This window comes from Salvelinus namaycush, chromosome 35, assembly GCF_016432855.1.
Source record: "Salvelinus namaycush isolate Seneca chromosome 35, SaNama_1.0, whole genome shotgun sequence".
Classification (NCBI taxonomy): Eukaryota; Metazoa; Chordata; class Actinopteri; order Salmoniformes; family Salmonidae; genus Salvelinus; species Salvelinus namaycush.
The window spans coordinates 13,154,053-13,174,427 of NC_052341.1; the positions used below are offsets into that span (position 1 = coordinate 13,154,053).

The following is a 20,375-nucleotide window of genomic DNA, read 5'->3' on the forward strand; positions in this document are numbered from 1 at the left end:
CCCTTCCTAAATATTTGGTCAAATTATACATTTTGTGTATGGTTTCCTAGAAACAAGGGTTGCTCAACTTACCCCTTTGGCTCAACTTTCCCCACTCTCTTCTACTGTACAGGGCCTGGTTTCCCAAAAGCATCTTGCGGCTAAGTTCATCATTAGAACCTTCGTAGGAGCATTGTTAAATCCAAGAGCAGCGCTGCTTTTCTTTCCATCCTATCAGTATTGACACATGCTCCAACAAAACACTTAGCGACTGTTCTCTCTGCATGGTGTTTTGAGAAACGCATGTTACATCTTCAGCCGTAGTAGGAAAGATACATCGCTAAAACACTCGTAAGCATAAGTTCCATCGCTATTGGGTAACCGGGCCCTGAACTGTAGAGAAAAAGTAATACTACATCAAAATCATATGATGATGAATGAACAAAAAACATTTTGTCGTTCATGTTTCCATTTGCTTTGTCTGCCTGTACTGTAGTGCAAAACCAGACAAATGTATTGTGGTCCTACGATATGGTGGTGAAATGGGACTCTTATGAGAGGGTGAGCTTCTCTAGATACAGTGAGGTGAAGGCAAGTCTGTGTCCTTGGGTTGCTCATAACAGTGTTTGTACAGCACAGTCCGTGTTTGAATAAAAGCCTAGCAGGACTCTTGTATTGTTCAACAGTGCAAACACACCTGTTTGATTCAACACGTATTCTACTATACTCGGTCAGGGTCATACAGTATTATGAAATTATCTTTGTCATATCTATCATATCATATTATAGTCTTACTAATGACAGAGGCATACCTGGGTTCAAAATACTGTTTGAAATAATTGCAAATACTTTATCTGGGCTTGATTGAGTGTGCCTGGCGCAATGGAACCAATAGGCAATCTAAACCATGCAAAAAACAGATATCTCCAGCTTAAACTGAAGGATTTTGATGAGGATTTTCTTTATTATGTTACTTAAATTGACACACCGGTGCATCAATAGACTCTAGTTTTTTTTATTCATCTAAAATATGTTACCCGAATGACAAAGACAAACCTGTTTTAATAAAGTGGTCAAAGACTGCTTTGTCCTTGTGTTCTTGCACACATACCCATTACGCTGCCTCCCACCCATCCTACACAGACTTTAAAGGGTAGGAAGCATGAGTTTTTACTCACCAAAGTAAGTACCCGCAATAACATCTGCTAAACACGTGTAGGTGACCAATCATATTTGATTTGATTTGAATCCCACTCCATCCACCAATGTCGGCCTTCCGTGTCTGTGGTGGAAGTGGCAGAGCTACAGTGGTGTTTGTCAGACCAGGAGACATCCCGAAAACCAGTCTACTCATGAAAACATCTGTAGTGTCCGAACGGCTAAAAACTAATATGACCCCACAATCGAAAGCTGAGACTCTCACGCACTTGTTTTGCTCTAGGACGTGCACAAGCCTCACAAGACTTGTCTGGAGGTAAACCTTCACCAGTTTCAAAAAATTATAGAAGTACTTTACTTCCCAAAAAAGGGGGTTAAATATGGATTTAAAAAAATCCAGAGCTTTCTGATATCTCTCAGATATACGCTAAACACTTCAAAACAAACTTCCTTTAGATTGTTGTTTTTTTACTCTCTGTTTTGCCATGTGTGAATATGTTATGAGTTTCTATGGGCTAAAAGCAGTTAGCCAATTCAATATTTCATCAAATACTTTTTTTAAACTTTTTTTTATATCTACATAGGTCCTCCAGTTCAAAATCAAATAGCTGAATTATCCTTGGTATGACCGTCTTAAAACAATTCCCTATGTTAGCTTAGTAGAAACCCCAGGCCTTGAGACTAGGGGGCTTAAGACGGAGCCCAAGTCTGGTGTGAGTTTCTCATTCCAGCTACCGTTTTCTATTCTCAGGGCCTCCCAGAGTCTTTGAATCAACCTCAGGGTTTTGGAAAGGAAACTGCTTTTTTGGAAGTACTTGTCAAGGACTGATACCATAGATCACACAGGGAAACTTTGTAGGGTTTCTTTTGGCAGACGAAATCCATTCAGACATGCAGTGGTGTAGCCTGCTGTAGTGTTTCTCAGAATCTATGAATGCTTCAGAATCTACAAGTGTTCCAGAATCTATGAATGCTTCAGAATCTACAAGTGTTCCAGAATCTATGAATGCTTCAGAATCTACAAGTGTTCCAGAATCTATGAATGCTTCAGAATCTACAAGTGTTCCAGAATCTATGAGGGTTTCAGAATTTATGAATGTTGATCAGAATCTACAAGTATTCCAGAAACAATGCTTTTGGAAAAATGTGGGTTAGTGGAAAGTTTCCCCTGTCCTGACCTACATCGAATGTTGTTACTCAGTACATTAAATGCACCAATTGCAAAGATTCATTGAGGCTCAGTAGATTTGTAAGAAAGAACTTTGTGGGGAAACTTAAATTTCACATGTGATCTTATGTGAAGTTGATGTTATAACATGTGACAACATATAAAAGCAACATGTGAAAACATGATATATGTACACATATTTGAGCGCGTGAAAATGAAATAAAATGGGATGCAACATTTCAACATGTGATACCATCAAACTAACGTGACAACATTTGAATGTTTTCACAGGTGAATCTGCAATTCACATGCGAGGTGAAAACATAGTATTCTAATCACATGTGAAAAGGTTGTGTTATTAACATGTGTTCTCTAAATGTAATACATGTGATTGGGAACATATAGTTTCATATGTGAACAACTGACCTCTCTTGTTTTCACATGTGAAGATTTCAGCTCAATGTGAAAACAGCTATTTCATGTGAAACTATATATTTCACATGCTTTTGTTGTTGTTGTAAGGGAAGTAATTAAATAGTATGGTGGTTTTAAGGTAAGTCACAATGAGCCAGATGTTTCACCAGATGTATAAATGTGAAGCATCCGGTTGGCATTTCCACTCACTACCAAATATGTTGAGGAGAGAAAGTCCAGTGGCCGGCAGTGGGAGAAGATGCAGCGAGATGGATTTTGGTCGACATTCTGCTAATTTTCTCATCGATGAAACATTTGATCTCAATACAGTTTCCTCTTCTCAAAACTAAAATCTGTTACTTACAGATTTGTAGACTTTACCCTTTGTTTCTAGAAATTGCGTTGTTTAAGAGCACACGGGCAACTTTAGTTATTGTACACACGCACTTCACAGAGTAGGTGTTCCCTAACGGAAATATGCAAATGCATGCTAGAACGAGGCAATAGGCTCTCACTAGCTCGTTGCTTGGCTCTGTCCACCTTCTTGCTTGTTCTGCCCACTATGATTAATTTGCTCCCATTGAAAATGACAGGCTGTCACGATCGTCGTATTGTGAAAGAGAGGACCAAGGCGCAGCGTGATATAAATACATTATGTATTTATTTAAGAAAGACGAAGAACACTAAAACAAACTAAACAAAACAACAAACATACGAACGTGAAGCTATACAAACAATAAGTGCAGACACTGGCAACTTACACATAGACAATCACCCACAACCTACCTAATGACTATGGCTGCCTAAATATGGCTCCCAATCAGAGACAACGATAGACAGCTGTCTCTAATTGAGAACCAATCTAGGCAACCATAGACTTACATAAACACCTACAATGAACACAACCCCATGAACTCTACAAACACCCCCTAGACAATACAAACACCCTAAACGAGACAAAACACACAAACATCCCCCATGTCACACCCTGACCTAACTAAAATAATAAAGAAAACAAAGATAACTAAGGCCAGGGCGTGACACAGGCTGTAGTCTATCTTGGGTTAGTTCTATAAATGATTGGCGTTAGGGATATGGTGTTCAGCTAAAATAGTGTAAACATCTTTAATCAATAAGACTACATTTGACATGATCACCTGGTGCTGACTTCTCAACATGACCCCACCTGATTTGAACTGACACTTCTGGATTTGAGAAACACTGAACTCTCTGCTGTGCCACAAAATCTGTAGCATTCTCAGAAGTCCCCTACACATTTATTACCTACTGTATAATACATCTCTGCAATTAGTGAAATAGTGCTATCTGCGCTGCAATTTTAGTTATCAGTTCATCTGACTTTTCTCTCATCATTGATTTAATTGACTTATTTCAGTAATTTGAGGGTTTTCTGTACAGTTGTCTAATGTTGGTGGGACATATTATTCTGTTTTAATGTTACTCCTGAATCACTATGATGAATAGAATTGTTCTTCTTGAGTGCATTTTTAACAAAGCTGAGATTTACTTTGAAGTGCAAAGTGAAGGAATACAGAAAAAATCTGTCATTGACACAGACATGGTGGCGTAGCAGGAAGATGTGAACTAAGAGGTTGTGAGTTCAAATCCCAGGTGAGGACATGTTATATAATAATTACTGTAGAAATAAACATATACAATGCAATCATATATGCCAAAGTGTGTCAAATATCTATGTTGTAAACACTGAGACTGCATGATGTTCTGGGAACATTCTAACAACTCATTTTTGTTTGTTCGTGAAAATTATCCACGTGAAACGTCACATAAAATATCATCACATGTGAAGTGTTCCAAAACCACATTATTGAACATATGAAAGGTTATGTGATCACATGAAAATCCACATCTGAAACTTCATGTGAAATATCATCACACGGTTTCACATGATTTCATGTTAAATTTCCCATTTCACAACATTTACATGTGCAAATGTAAAATGTAAAAAATGTCACATGAAATCATGTGATATTCCACATGTGAAATCACATTGTTTTTTCGAAAAATGAAAATATAACATTTTTGTAGTGATATAATAATAACACGCACTTTCAGTTTCTCTTTTAGAAATGCCAGCATTATCACTTTTATACAACATGTTACCAACATATTCTAATGATTGAAATATTTTCATTAAAAATGTTATTTTGATTAATTTATTCATACTATTTCATCCTTTCACTCAGTAGCTGTGAGGCATCTTTACACCCACCATCCTCTATCAGCTCTTCTTCCTAACTCTTTAATGTTGTATCCCAAATGGCACCCTATTCCTACAAAGTGCACTACCTTTTATCAGGGCCCTTCGGAAAGTATTTAGACCCCCTTCCCTTTTTCAAGATTTTGTTACGTTACAGTCTTATTCTAAAATGGATTAAAGAACAACTTTTTCCTCGTCAATCTACACACAATACCCCATAATGACAAAGCGAAAACAGGCTTTTAGACATTTTGCAAATCTATTACAAATTAAAAACAGAAATACCTTATTAACATAAGTATTCAGACCCTTTACTGTGAGATTCAACATTTTGCTCAGGTGCATTCTGTTTCCATTGATCATCATTGAGATGTTTCTACAACTAGATTGGAGTCCACTTGTGGTAAATTCAATTGATTGGACATGATTTGGAAAGGTACACACCTGTCTATATAAGGTCCCACAGTTGACAGTGCACGTCAGAGCAAAAACCAAGCCATGAGGTCAAAGGAATTGTCCGTAGAGCTCCGAGACAGGATCGTGTCGAGGCACAGATCTGGGGAAGGGTACCAAAAAATGTCTGCAGCATTGAAGGACCCCAAGAATACAGTGGCCTCCATCATTCTTAAATGAAAGAAGTTTGGAACCACTAAGACTCTTTCTAGAGCTGGCCACCCAGCCAAACTGATCAATCGGGGGAGAATGGCTTTGGTCAGGGAAGGGACCAAGAACCCGATGGTCACACTGACAGAGTTCCAGAGTTCCTCTGTGGAAATGGAAGAACCTTCCAGAAGGACAACCATCTCTGCAGCACTCCACCAATCAGGCCTTTATGTTAGAGTGGCCAGATGGAAGCCACTCCTCAGTAAAATGCACATGACAGCTTGCTTGGAGTTTGCCAAAAGGCACCTAAAGGATTCTCAGACCTTGAGAAACAAGATTTTCTGGTCTGATGAAACCAAGATTGAACTTTTTGTCCTAAATGCCAAGCGTCACGTCAGGAGGAAACCTGGCATCATCCCGAGGGTGATGCTTGGTGGTGGCAGCATCATGCTGTGGGGATGTTTTTGGGGAGTTACCCCTTATCCCCATCTAAGGACAGATTGATGCTCCACACTGTCTGTGTGTGTGTGTGTGTGTGTGTGTGTGTGTGTGTGTGTGTGTGTGTGTGTGTGTGTGTGTGTGTGTGTGTGTGTGTGTGTGTGTGTGTGTGTGTGTGTGTGTGTGTGTGTGTGTGTGTGTGTGTGTGTGTGAGATGTCCTCTGTAATGATCTCTGTAGTCAGTGGTTTCTTTGGTCTGATGGATTCACCTCAAGCCTTTCTCCCTGGTTGTGAGATATGGTTGTAGAGAGAGAGTTACATAGAGAGAGAGAGATAGAGAGACAGAGAGATAGATAGATAGATAGATAGATAGAGAGGAAGAAAGACATGTGGAGTGGAGTGGGGTGGACAAGACAGCAATAAATGGAGGGATGAAATCTCCTCTTTCCAATCCTGTTCACTCGACCTTGTCCTCTTTCTTTGATTGTGTGTATGTGTGTGTGTGCACATGCGTGTGTGTGAGCATGCTTTGTGTGCTTGATGCTCAACTCTGTGGGCATGTGGAGGTGTGGACTCTCAGTTCAAGCCAGCCCAGACAACAGCACTTAACAAAGATGGGGATTTATTTGCACACAGTGTATATTTGTGTGTGTGTGTGTGTGTGTGTGTGTGTGTGTGTGTGTGTGTGTGTGTGTGTGTGTGTGTGTGTGTGTGTGTGTGTGTGTGTGTGTGTGTGTGTGTGTGTGTGTGCACACAACAAAGTGCGTACGGAAGAAGAATATCTAAGCAAATATTTTCGGTGTTGTGAGAGAGTTGTATCCTAATTGAGGATAAACTTCCTGACTGCTTGTTTCATTACTTCCTCTAAAACCTCACCTGCTTTACACAAACACACACACACCTGAGCTGGGACATCTTAACCACAATAACAGGCTTATTCAATCAGTCAGGTCACCTGTGATACAAGTCAGTATTCGACGCCCATCCATGACTGAGGACGTCGGGAGCAGACTATGTGAGCGGAGAGGAGTTGGAGAGGATCAGAGTTTGTGAGCGGAGCGGAGCTGGAATGGAGTGAGGAGCAGATTATGTGAGCGAAGCGGAGCTGGAATGGAGCAAGGAGCAGAGTATGTGAGCGGAGAGGAGCTGGAGTGGAGCGAGGAGGTGAGTGTGTGAGCGGAGAGGAGCTGGAGTGGAGCAAGGAGCAGAGTGTGTGAGCGGAGTGGAGCAGAGCTGGAATGGAGCGAGGAGCAGAGTGTGTGAGCGGAGCAGAACTGGAATGGAGCGAGGAGCAGAGTATGTGAGCGGAGAGGACCTGGAGTGGAGCGAAGAGCCGAGTGTATGAGCGGAGCGGAGCTGGAATGGAGTGAGGAGAAGAGTGTGTGAGTGTAGCGGAGCTGGAGTGGAGTGAAAAGCAAAGTGTGTGAGTGGAGCTGGAGTGGAGCGAGGAGCAGTGTGAGAGAAGAACAGAGCTGGAGTGGAGCGAGCAGCAGAGTGTGTGAGCGCAGCGGAGCTGGAATGGAGCGAGGAGCAGAGTGTGTGAGTGGAGCGGAGCTGGAGTGGAGCGAGGAGCAGAGTGTACCCAATTTTACTGAAGTGTGGGCCTTCTCGCCTGCTCCAATTTCGCTCCAGAATCGCTCACTTCACAAGTTCAGGGCATGCCCGGTCCAGCATGTATTTGTTGGCTACTTGTGTGCTGCTATAGCCCCTTGCTTTAGCTACTGTCATGGAGTTCACTAAATATTTTCAGAAAGAAACTGACAGAACACACAGGTGCTAAATCAAGGTGACTTACAAAGATGAGGATCAAGAGCAAGAAAGAGCAATTCCTGACATTTAATCCAAGTAAAAATTCCTGGTCTTAGGTCAGTTAGGATCACCACTTTATTTTAAGAATGTGAAATGTCAGAATAATAGTAGAGAGAATGATTTATTTCAGCCATTATTTCTTTCATCACATTCCCAGTGGTTCAGAAGTTTACATACACTCAATTAGTATTTGGTAGCATTGCCTTGAAATTGTTTAACTTGGGTCAAACATTTCGGGTAGCCTTCCACAAGTTTCCCACAATAAGTTGGGTGAATTTTGGCCCATTCCTCCTGACAGAGCTGGTGTAACTGAGTCAGGTTTGTAGGCCTCCTTGCTCGCACACGCTTTTTCAGTTCTGCCCACAAATTTTCGATGGGATTGAGGTCAGGGCTTTGTGATGGGCACTCCAATACATTGACTTTGATGTCCTTAAGCCCTTTTGCCACAACTTTGTAAGTACGCTTGGGGTCATTGTCCATTTGGAAGACCCATTTGCGACCAAGCTTTAACTTCCTGACTGATGTCTTGAGATGTACGTGACAAATAATTCAATTCAAAGTGGCCTTCCCGATCCAGACAGAGGCCCGACCCAGACAGAGGCCCGACCCAGAAACATTTAAGCGTTAACCGCAAGCTACACACAAGGCGTTTTTGGCTGACATATTCTGTCACTTAAACAGGTTAAATCTGCAGTTACAAGGAAGAGGGTCATGTACTGTACACGGTGAAAAAACTTGAGGCCTTTACTAGGAAGCTTGAGTGTTCGATTTGGACTTTGATCATCTGAAAGACTACTGCACCTCAGCACACAAAAAAAGACAGACAGACGGACCAGGTCCACAGCATTGTCACAAAGGTGATGGAAGAGTTCATCAAGCAGCTGAGTGACAACTTCTCCACCAGATTTGAAGATTACAGGATGCCCAAGGATATCATTGGATTTGTACGTGATCCTCTCACAGCCCGCCCAGGTGGAGAATTCTCCTCCCCTGCTAAGAAAATGATACCCTCGCTGGATGAGGCCGCATTTCAAACTGAGCTGATTGAATTCCAGACAAATCAGGGGATGCGCTCAGAAGTGCAGTCCTTGTGTGCGTTTTGGGCGGCCTGCTCAGAGGAATACAACACAATAAAGAAACTTGCATTTTATGTGCTAACAATATTTGGATCGATTTACACCTGCGAGTCCTCAGTTTCCTCTATGAACGCAATATAGACTCACAACAGGAACCAGCTGTACCATATGTCAGACTGCCTGCACATTAATAGCACATCCATCTCACCCGACGTCCACAAGATTGATTGGGTTATTTAGCCTAAAAACCTTTAGGCCTACCTATATAACAAATCTAAAAAATCCATGCTCAGCCTGGCAAGAGTGGCCAAAAGGGTGTGTAGCAACCCCAGTGGCTCTGCAAGTGAAGACAGGATATTCTCCACTGCTGGCCGGATTTCCAGGCACCATCGCATGAGCCTAAAGCCACAGACTGGCCAGACTTGTGTTTCTAAAAATGTATTCTTGTCACGAATATTACCGAAGGTGACTCCCCTTCCCGTTCGGGTGGCACTCGGCGGTCGTCGTCGCCGGTCTACTAGCTGCCACCGATCCCTTTTTCCTTTTCATTTATGTCTGTCTAATTGTTTTCACCTGTTTCTTGTTGGGGTTTTGGGAGGGGTACTATTTAGGTTAGTTTCGCCCGCTAGTGTTTGTGCGGGCTTATTTTGTGTGTTCATGTTTACGTCGTGTGTGGATTATTTGATTGTGGGTTTTTTCGCTGTCCAGCTTTATTTAAACAGTGGTCTGTGGGTTGTTTTGCGCCTGTGTTTTGGCGTCACCCTTTTTGTACCTGTTCCTGTTTTATGCTGTGGACATTAAAGCGTTTTGTCCCCGTAATATTTTTGCTCTCTCTGCGCCTGACTCTACACCCATCATTCACCTGACGTTACAGAAGCCCGCACCTACTGATGGAGTCAGCAGGAGCAGCGACCACCCCTCTCCCCACGATGGAGGAGAGAGTCCTGCATCATACGTCCATCCTACATCGCATTGGTTCGGCAATGGATCAGATGATGGAGAGGATGGATCGTTGGGAGAGGAGTGGTCTCCCTACTACCCCACCTACCCTCCCACCAGCAACATTACCATCTCCTCCAGCGGGAGCCGGTGCCAGCGTCCTGCGCATCACGCCTCCGAGGGAGTACGATGGAGCAGCGGCCGGTTGCCAGGGATTTCTACTCCAACTTGATCTCTACCTGGCCACCATTCGGCCTGCTCCCTCGGACGAGGAGAGCGTGAGTGTCCTCGTTTCCTGCCTGTCGGGTAGGGCCCTGGAGTGGGCCAACGCCGTATGGAATGGACCCGACTCAGCGAGGGGTCACTACCTGGAGTTCACCCGCCGTTTCCGGGCTGTGTTTGATCATCCCCGGATGGCAGAGCGGCGGGTGAGAGGTTGTTCCATCTCCGGCAGGGGACGAGGAGCGCGCAGGATTTTGCGCTGGATTTCCGTACTTTGGCTGCTGGAGCAGGGTGGAACGACAGGGCCCTGATAGACCACTACAGGTGTAGCCTAAGGGAGGACGTCCGCAGAGAGCTAGCTTGTCGGGACGCTACGCTCAGCTTGGATGAGCTGATCGACATGTCAATCCGGCTAGACCATCTGCTGGCTGCTCGCGGACGTTCTGAGAGGGTCCTGTCAGTTCCACCTCCTGCCCCCCCCGCTCCCATTCCTATGGAGCTAGGAGGGGCTGCGTCTAGGGAGACCGGAGGAGGAGGCTCCTCCTGCACCCATTGTGGCCGGAGAGGGCACACTTCCGGTCGGTGCTGGAGGAGTCCATCTGGGATTCGAGAGGGCAGGCAGAACACTCCTCGGTCACCTCAGGTGAGTCAGCACCACACTCTCCCAGAGCTTCCTGTTGGTCACATGTTTTTGTTAATCTATTTTCTAAGGTTTTTCCCATCTCTCCAGCATAAGGCGCTAGTCGATTCAGGCGCAGCGGGGAATTTTATTGATCGCGGACTCGCTAAGAGGTTGAGGATTCCGCTCGTTAAGGTAGACCCCCCTTTCCCCGTGCACTCCTTAGATAGTCGACCATTAGGGTCAGGGCTGGTCAGGGAGGCCACGATACCTCTGGATATGATGACGCAGGGAAATCATAAGGAGTGGATTAGTCTGTTCCTTATTGATTCACCTGCTTTCCCGGTGGTGTTAGGGATTCCCTGGCTGGCTATTCACAATCCTACAATTTCGTGGAGACAGGGAGCTCTCCAGGGGTGGTCTGATGAGTGTTCAGGCAGGTGTTTAGGGGTTTCCATCGGTGCGACAACGGTGGAGAGTCCAGACCAGGTTTCCACCGTGCGCATTCCTGCTGAGTATGCCGATTTGGCTATCGCCTTCAGTAAAAAGAAGGCGACCCAATTACCACCCCATCGACAGGGGGATTGCGTGATAAACCTCCAGGTAAACGCTGCACTTCCCAGGAGTCACGTGTATCCGTTGTCCCAGGAGGAGACGTTGGCTATGGAGACATACATCACGGAGGCTCTGGGACAGGGGTACATTCGGCCCTCCATGTCACCCGCCTCCTCGAGTTTCTTTTTTGTGAAGAAAAAGGAGGGTGGTTTACGTCCGTGTATTGATTATCGAGGTCTAAATTCCATCACTGTGGGTTTTAGTTACCCACTACCTCTCATCGCTACGGCGGTGGAATCATTTCACGGGGCGCGATTCTTCACAAAATTGGACCTCAGGAGCGCATATAATCTGGTGCGTATTCGGGAGGGAGATGAGTGGAAAACCGCGTTTAGTACCACATCTGGCCATTATGAGTACCTCGTCATGCCGTACGGGTTGAAGAATGCTCCAGCCATCTTTCAATCCTTCGTTGATGAGATTCTCAGAGACCTGCACAGACAGGGTGTAGTGGTGTATATTGACGACATCTTGATCTACTCCGCTACACGCGCCGAGCATGTGTCTCTGGTGCGCAAGGTTCTTGGGCGACTGCTGGAGCATGACCTGTACGTGAAGGCAGAGAAATGTGAGTTTTCCAAACGAGCCGTTTCCTTCCTGGGTTATCGCATTTCCACCTCGGGGATGGTAATGGAGGATGACCGCGTAAAAGCCGTGCGTAATTGGCCGACTCCGACCACGGTAAAGGAGGTGCAGCGGTTCTTAGGGTTTGCCAATTACTACCGGAGGTTTATCCGGGGTTTTGGTCAGGTGGCGGCCCCTATTACCTCACTGCTGAAGGGGGGCCCGGTGCGCTTGCAGTGGTCCGCAGAGGCGGAGAGAGCTTTCTGTCGTTTGAAGGCGCTGTTCACCGACGCGCCAGTGTTGGCGCATCCTGACCCCTTTTTGGCGTTCATAGTTGAGGTGGACGCATCCGAGGCTGGGGTCGGGGCTGTGCTCTCCCAGCGCTCGGGTACGCCACCGAAGCTCCGCCCCTGTGCTTTTTTTTCGAAGAAGCTCGGGCCAGCGGAGCGGATTTATGATGTGGGGGATAGGGAGTTGTTGGCCATGGTCAAGGCTCTGAAGGTGTGGAGACACTGGCTTGAGGGGGCTAAGCACCCTTTTCTCATCTGGACCGACCGGACCGACCACCAGAATCTGGAGTATATCCGATCAGCTAGGAGACTGAATCCTCGTCAGGCAAGGTGGGCCATGTACTTTACCCGATTTCGTTTTACGATTTCGTATCGACCAGGTTCCCTCAATACTAAGGCTGACGCGTTGTCCCGACTATACGACACTGATGACCGGTCCATCGATCCTACTCCCATCATTCCGGCGGCTAAGCTGGTAGCACCGGTAGTATGGGAGGTGGACGCGGACATCGAGCGGGCACTAAGGGCGGAACCTGCGCCTCCACAGTGCCCGGAGGGTCGTAGGTATGTGCCGCTCGCTGTTCGTGATCAATTGATTCGATGGGCTCATAGTCTACCCTCGTCAGGTCACCCGGGTATTTCAAGGACGGTGCGAAGTCTTAGAGGGAAGTACTGGTGGCCTACCTTGGTGAGAGACGTGCGATTCTATGTCTCCTCCTGTTCGGTGTGCGCCCAGAGTAAGGCTCCTAGACATTTGCCACGAGGGAAATTACAACCCCTCCCCGTTCCACAACGGCCGTGGTCCCATCTATCGGTGGATTTTCTTACTGATCTTCCCTTGTCTCAGGGGAACACCACTATCCTGGTCGTTGTGGATCGGTTCTCTAAGTCCTGCCGTCTTATCCCATTGCCCGGTCTCCCTACGGCCCTGCAGACTGCGGAGGCACTATTTACCCATGTCTTCCGGCACTACGGGGTGCCCGAGGATATCGTTTCTGATCGGGGTCCCCAGTTCACGTCCAGAGTATGGAAGGCGTTTATGGAACATCTGGGGGTCTCGGTCAGCCTGACCTCGGGGTATCACCCGGAGAGTAATGGGCAGGTGGAGAGAGTGAACCAGGAGGTGGGTAGGTTTCTGCGGTCGTATTGCCAGGACCGGCCAGGGGAGTGGTCAAGATACATCCCCTGGGCAGAGATTGCCCACAACTCACTAAGCCACTCCTCTACCAACATGTCACCATTTGAGTGTGTGTTGGGGTACCAGCCGGTTCTGGCACCATGGCATCAGAGCCAGACCGAAGCTCCTGCGGTGGAGGAGTGGGTGCAGCGCTCTAAGGAGACCTGGAGAGCCGTCCAGGAGTCTTTGCGTCAGGCGAGTGGACGGCAGAAGAAGAGCGCTGACCGTCACCGCAGTGAGGCCCCCGTGTTTGCACCGGGGGACAGGGTCTGGCTCTCGACCCGAAACCTGCCCCTCCGCCTGCCCTGCCGGAAGCTGGGTCCGCAGTGTGTAGGGCCATTTAAAGTCCTGAGGAGAATAAACGAGGTGTGTTATCGATTGTTACTTCCTTCGTATTATCGTATTAACCCCTCGTTTCATGTGTCTCTCCTCAGGCCGGTGGTAGCTGGTCCCATGCAGGAAGGTGAGGTTCCGGAGGTCCCTCCGCCCCCTCTGGATATAGAGGGGTCCCCGGCGTACACGATAAGGTCCATACTGGACTCCAGACGCCGGGTGAGGGGCCTGCAGTACCTCGTGGACTGGGAGGGGTACGGGCCGGAGGAGAGGTGCTGGGTCCCGGTGGGGGATATATTGGATCCAAATCTACTAAGGGAATTCCATCGCCTCCATCCGGATCGCCCTGCGCCTCGCCCCCGGGGTCGTCCCCGAGGCCGGTGTCGGCGCGCTGCGGGGGCCGCGCGTCAGGAGGGGGGTACTGTCACGAATATTACCGAAGGTGACTCCCCTTCCCGTTCGGGTGGCACTCGGCGGTCGTCGTCGCCGGTCTACTAGCTGCCACCGATCCCTTTTTCCTTTTCGTTTATGTCTGTCTAATTGTTTTCACCTGTTTCTTGTTGGGGTTTTGGGAGGGGTACTATTTAGGTTAGTTTCGCCCGCTAGTGTTTGTGCGGGCTTATTTTGTGTGTTCATGTTTACGTCGTGTGTGGATTATTTGATTGTGGGTTTTTTCGCTGTCCAGCTTTATTTAAACAGTGGTCTGTGGGTTGTTTTGCGCCTGTGTTTTGGCGTCACCCTTTTTGTACCTGTTCCTGTTTTATGCTGTGGACATTAAAGCGTTTTGTCCCCGTAATATTTTTGCTCTCTCTGCGCCTGACTCTACACCCATCATTCACCTGACGTTACAATTCTAAAAATGATTTCAAAGGCACTTATAAGTCATTTTTCATTTTTCAGGTTTCATTCAATTTGAATTTAATTCTAAGTCACAGCCTATAATGATTTAATACAACACAATGTTGTTTAAATGCTGAGCGCTTTATGTCCCTACCAGCCTATTGTGTCGCACTCGCAAATGCTTCACAATGTATTTCTTTGTAGGCTATAGCCTTGAAATAATATAAACAAAAAAAAGAATTGGTGTTCCTTCTTAGGCTCCCTGTCTGGCTCATTACCAGACAGGGAGTTTATATGCTGTTTAATATGACATGTAGCCTATTTGAAATTATGTGCACTTCTTACATTCACCTTTTCATGTTTATTCAAATACTTTTCATTCAAATTCATATGGTTTGGTTTCAATACTTCAAAGCCAAATGGTAGGTTCAGGCAGTCACAAAAATAAATGGCTGTTGGTTAAATAGTGATTTTAATGAATGCAGCGAATTTGGAGCAGCTGTTTTTTTCCTGTGAGCACGGAGCGTTTTTTAAAGGAGCGGTTGGAAAGGACATGGAGCGTGATGAGCGGGATTTTCAATCACTCAACTTCGCTCACATGCTCTTGTCGGGAGATGATGTGGAAACCGTCCACTAGGGGCAACATTGAGCGCTTTCACCTTCAAGTAGGTTTCGGTTTTGCTAGGGTGTTGTGGACAGGGATGGTGAATCGGTGTAAGTATCTGCCTCTGAATCCAAAAGTTCAAATTCAGTGATGGAAAGTTGTATTTGAAATTTTTGTTTTAAGCCTATCCCAAACCTTAACCCTTTCCGTAACCCTTCAGTGTTAATGCCTAACCTTAAGAATTTGGAATTAATGCCTGAACTTAATCCTAACCTTAAACATTCTGAATTAATGCCTAAACTTAACCTTAAACACTTTGAAATTTGACGTTTGAGAAACATGGATGAACGTCTAATTCTGACGTGAGTCTGTGAGAGATGGTAGTGTTCAATCTGCACCCCGAGTCACACACACTTCCCTGGACACTATTATCTAGTTGAATTATGGCCAGGAAATAGGGTCAATGATGCTACAGTGGCAAACATTTAGTTTACACTGCCTGAAGCTATGTGATATTATGGATGAGTGATGATGCTGCTTGGATCCCCTGCTTGCCTGGAAGAGTGTCTGTGTGTGTGTGTTCGTGTGTGTGTGTGTGTCCTGTGTCAAACCTGACCCGAGACAAGAAGGGAGAAAGCGAGTAGAGAGAGAGACACACAAGTAGAGGGAGAGGACAAACATGGACAATCTATGGAGGCAATTTCATTTAGCTTTAGATGACTGAATGAAATTGAAATTGATCTTCATTCAAGTGAAGACATTTACCTCTATTAGGAAAAATTATCTGATATGACTATTTTACAAACAATATTTTACAAGACTATATTACAATGCAGTGAAAAGCAATATCATGCAATTTCATTATGAGCAGTGGCAGGCCAAAAACTGTATGACTGATTAACATGAAATGAAAGTGAAAGAGAGAGTGGGAGTAAGATAGAGAATGAGAGAATGGGAGCAGGAGAGAGAATGAGAAGAGGATACATAAGAGGAACAGGGGGAATGGAAGCTGAGAGAGAAAATGGGTGGTTGAGAGAGAATGGGAGGACAGAGAACCCGAGATGGAGATACAGGACACAGTGGATAAACACTGTAGAAGACACTAAGTCTGAATCTCAAATCAACCCCTAGAGGAATGGGTAGATATAAGCATTATGCACTATGTTCATAGTTTCATTTTCAGATGCTTCCACCTATGAAGTCTGGTTTGGAATTTAGCCTACGTAGACAAGATGGTATAACCTCATCCCAGAGATGAACATGGTCCAATCAAAGGCCATAACAGGCCATCTACTGCATAGCTACCATGGGAAAAGAGAGGAGAGACAGAGTGAGCGACAGAGAGAGAGAGGAGAGACAGAGAGAGGAAATAGGAGAGACAGAGAGAGGAGAGACAGAGAGAGAGAGAGAGACAGAGAGAGAGACATAGACAGGAGAGACAGAGAGAGGAGAGACAGAGAGAGATACAGGAGAGAGAGGAGAGACAGTGAGAGAAATAGAGAGGAGAGAGGGTGAGAAACAGAGAGGAGAGACAGAGCAAGGAGACACAGAGAGAGGACACAGAGAAAGGAGAGACAGTGAGAGACAGAGAGAGGAGCGACAAAGTGAGAGAAATAGAGAGGAGAGACTGAGTGAGCAACAGAGAGAGGAGAAACAGAGAGGAGAGATAGAGAGGAGAGAGAGTGAGAGAGAGGAGAGACAGTGAGAGAAATAGAGAGGAGAGAGAGTGAGAAACATAGAGAGGAGAGACAGAGAGAGGAGAGACAGAGAGAGGAGGCACAGAGAGAGGAGAGAGTGAGAGACATAGAGAGGAGAGATAGTGAGAGACAGAGAGAGGAGAGATAGAGAGAGGAGAGACAGAGAGAGTGAGACACATAGAGAGGAGAGAGAGTGAAAAACAGAGAAAGGAGAGAGAGGAGAGACAGAGAGAGAAGAGAGAGTGGGAGACAGAGAGAGGAGAGAAATAGTGAGAGACAGAGAAAGGTTGAGAGACAGTTTGCAAGTGGGAGGTGGAGACAGAGTGGGAGACTGCAGCAGCAAAGAGAAGTGACAGACAGAAATTGTTTATTTTTTTATTTAACCTTTATTTAACTAGGCAAGTCAGTTAAGAACAAAGTCTTATTTACAATGGCGGCCTACCGGGGAACAGTGGGTTAACTGCCTTGTTCAGGGGCAGAACGTCAGCTAGGGGATTCAATCCAGCAACCTTTAAGTTACTGGCCCAATGCTATAACCACTAGGCTACCTGCAGCCCAAAAAGGAAAGAAGGAAGAGAGAGAAAGAGGTGGATATTTGCTACAGGGCTAAATCCTCCAACAACAGAAAGAGAGTATTTCACAGCCACCTCCCCAGACTCCTTCCTCCATCTCAGTAACATTATTAACAACAACAACACAGATGGTTTTGACCCAGCTCAGCAGGCTATCACTTTGTCTAAATTAAAACACCACGGAGCAGCCAAGGAATACAGCAACATACAGTATACCCTCCGGGAAGTCAACATCACAGCTCTGGAAGACTTCACGTGACCTTTAGAACACAGATTGCAGGCGGAAAGAAATTCCAAGATTCCGGCAGAGTTGATTTGACATTATTCAGTCTTGTAAAGCCTCAGACTCCTGGAGTACTTGTTACCGCCCAGCAGTGCCCAGTACACGTACACTTGCATGATTGCACGCACACACGCAAACACAAATCTACACACACACAAACACATACCCAAGTACACAGAGCCAATCTATATATTTCCATTCCAAAGCAGGATGAAGCAAGACCTGGGAGAGAGAACCTTAATGTAGCCAGGGCCTCTGAGCACCACTGCACTGCAAAACACACACACACACACACACACACACACACACACACACACACACACACACACACACACACACACACACACACACACACACACACACACACACACACACACACACACACACAGATTAGGTGGTTTGGTCTCCTTGTGATGTCCCTACTCCCTAGCTGAGTGACAATGCCGACACCCTCATTAATGATGATTTAACATCATTAGGCTGACTTGCTGGCTGGTCGAAGAGCCAGACTCAGAGCAGCCAGTACAGTAAAGGTCCTCAGTCTGTACTGCTGCTGCTTACTGGGAGAGGAGAGGAGAGGAGAGGAGAGGAGAGGAGAGGAGAGGAGAGGAGAGGAGAGGAGAGGAAAGGAAAGGAAAGGAAAGGAAAGGAAAGGAAAGGAAAGGAAAGGAAAGGAAAGGAAAGGAAAGGAAAGGAAAGGAGAGGAGAGGGGAGGGGAGGAAAGGAAAGGAGAGGGGAGGAGAGGAAAGGAAAGGAAAGGGGAGGAGAGGAAAGGAAAGGAAAGGAGAGGAAAGGGGACAGGAGGAGAGGAGAGGACAAGAGGAGGGGAGAGGAGAGGAACGGAGGGGAGGAGCTCCATTTCACTACTGCTTACTAAGGGAGGAGAGGAAAGGAAGGAGGGATCTCCATCATCCCGACCTGCTCCACAGCTCCATAAACCTGGGGTTAAGGGAAGGACAAGCTAGCTTTTTTTTTACTACTAATGCTGTCCCCATCTAAACTCCACCATTGATTTACCTTGACTCTGCCTGGGGTAACAAGCATGGTTGTTAATGCTAGGCTAGCAGAACTGCTCAGCCCAATTCAAAGCCGCAGAGCTGCAGAGAGCCGTGATAGTTCGCGCGACTCAGCATTACACATTTACCAACCTAATTTGACTGTCTCTTTTTGAAGCGTGAACATTATGTCACAATGGAATGCTGACTGTCACAGCTCCATGGCTGTGAACTCCCTAGCAAGCTTTACATCACACCATAAGTGTTGAGAGACCTAAATGTGTGACTGTGGGTTGCTGTGCTGCTGCTTCCATTATGGCAAAGCAGTTATTTTTTTCACTGCCTAGCTGGCTGGCTCTATTTAGCCTGTGACTAAACTGAACATAACAGCCAGGCTGAGTGTGTGGGTGTGTGGCTGTGCCAGTGCTAGCTGGGTGGGTGAGAACAGGTCCTTTGCAAACAGACAGACAAGCCAACAATGGCTGAGACAGCTGTTGCTGTCAGGGGTGAAGATAAAGGCATAGTCTACAAAAGAGAAAGAACACATATTCACATACTCACACACACACACACACACACACACAAACACAAACACACACACACACAAACATACACACGCACACAACACACAACACACAGCATGTTGGACATCCTGTAGAGAGCTGTTCCACTTCCTGCCATAAATAATACTCTGCATCACACAGTAGGTTGAGGGATCAATTCCCACAGGAATCACATACACATATTGTGCACAAACCGGTTGAATGAACATTGTTCCCACATCATTCCCTTCTGATAACATGTGGAAAACTGATATTCAAAAAGTCAAGTAAAGGGATTTAGAGAATTTGTATTTTCCTTGGCAAACTTTTAATCTAAATCTAATGACATGGTTAAAATGTCAATTTGAGTTCACGTTAGTTGACAACTCAATCAAATGTAAATCCAAACTAGATGTTGAACTGACGTCTGTGCCCAGTGGGTTGCCACTTTAATCCACTGCACGTGTTGGTTTTACTAAATTAAACGTAGATATTTAAATGTGCTTCCAATGTGTTCCAAACGTTGCAGAATAGTTTCCTCATCTCCCGTTTGATTCTTTGGCCATGCACCTTGGAGGAAGGTAACATAGCGGCAATGTTATTTTCCCTTCTAACTATAGGTCTTAACTGTGCTCCGTCCAGAGGCCCTCAATCAAACCACCAGTAAACAATCTTTACGGTCAATGTGAGTCCCTGTCAGTTTGTTTATTCCAACATCTTAGTCATTTGTTGTCATTACTGGACCGCCAAGCCACCACAGCACCACAGCACTACAGCACCAAGCCACCACAGCACCACAGCACTACAGCACCAAGCCACCACAGCACTACAGCACCACAGCACCAAGCCACCACAGCTCCACAGCACCAAGCCACCACAGCTCCACAGCACCAAGCCACCACAGCTCCACAGCACCAAGCCACCACAGCACCAAGTCACCACAGCACCACAGCACCAAGCCACCACAGCTCCACAGCACCAAGCCACCACAGCACCACAGCACCACAGCACCACAGCACCACAGCACCAAGCCACCACAGCCCCACAGCACCAAGCCACCACAGCACCACAGCATTGGAACTTAATTGCACACAACTTAATGGCATACAACATCATGGCACGCACACACTCTCTCACACACGCACACACTCACAGTACCGCACCACTGCAACTTAAAGGCCCTTACAACAAGATGACAA

General features: G+C 46.1%; 1 protein-coding gene across 1 annotated transcript in view; it reads right to left on the reverse strand.

The window, feature by feature from the left end:
- The window catches only part of kcnk12 (potassium channel, subfamily K, member 12), a 50,139-nt gene that overhangs the window by 19,769 nt on the left and 9,995 nt on the right, over window positions 1-20,375 (reverse strand). The gene's annotated exons all lie outside the window — the stretch shown is intronic.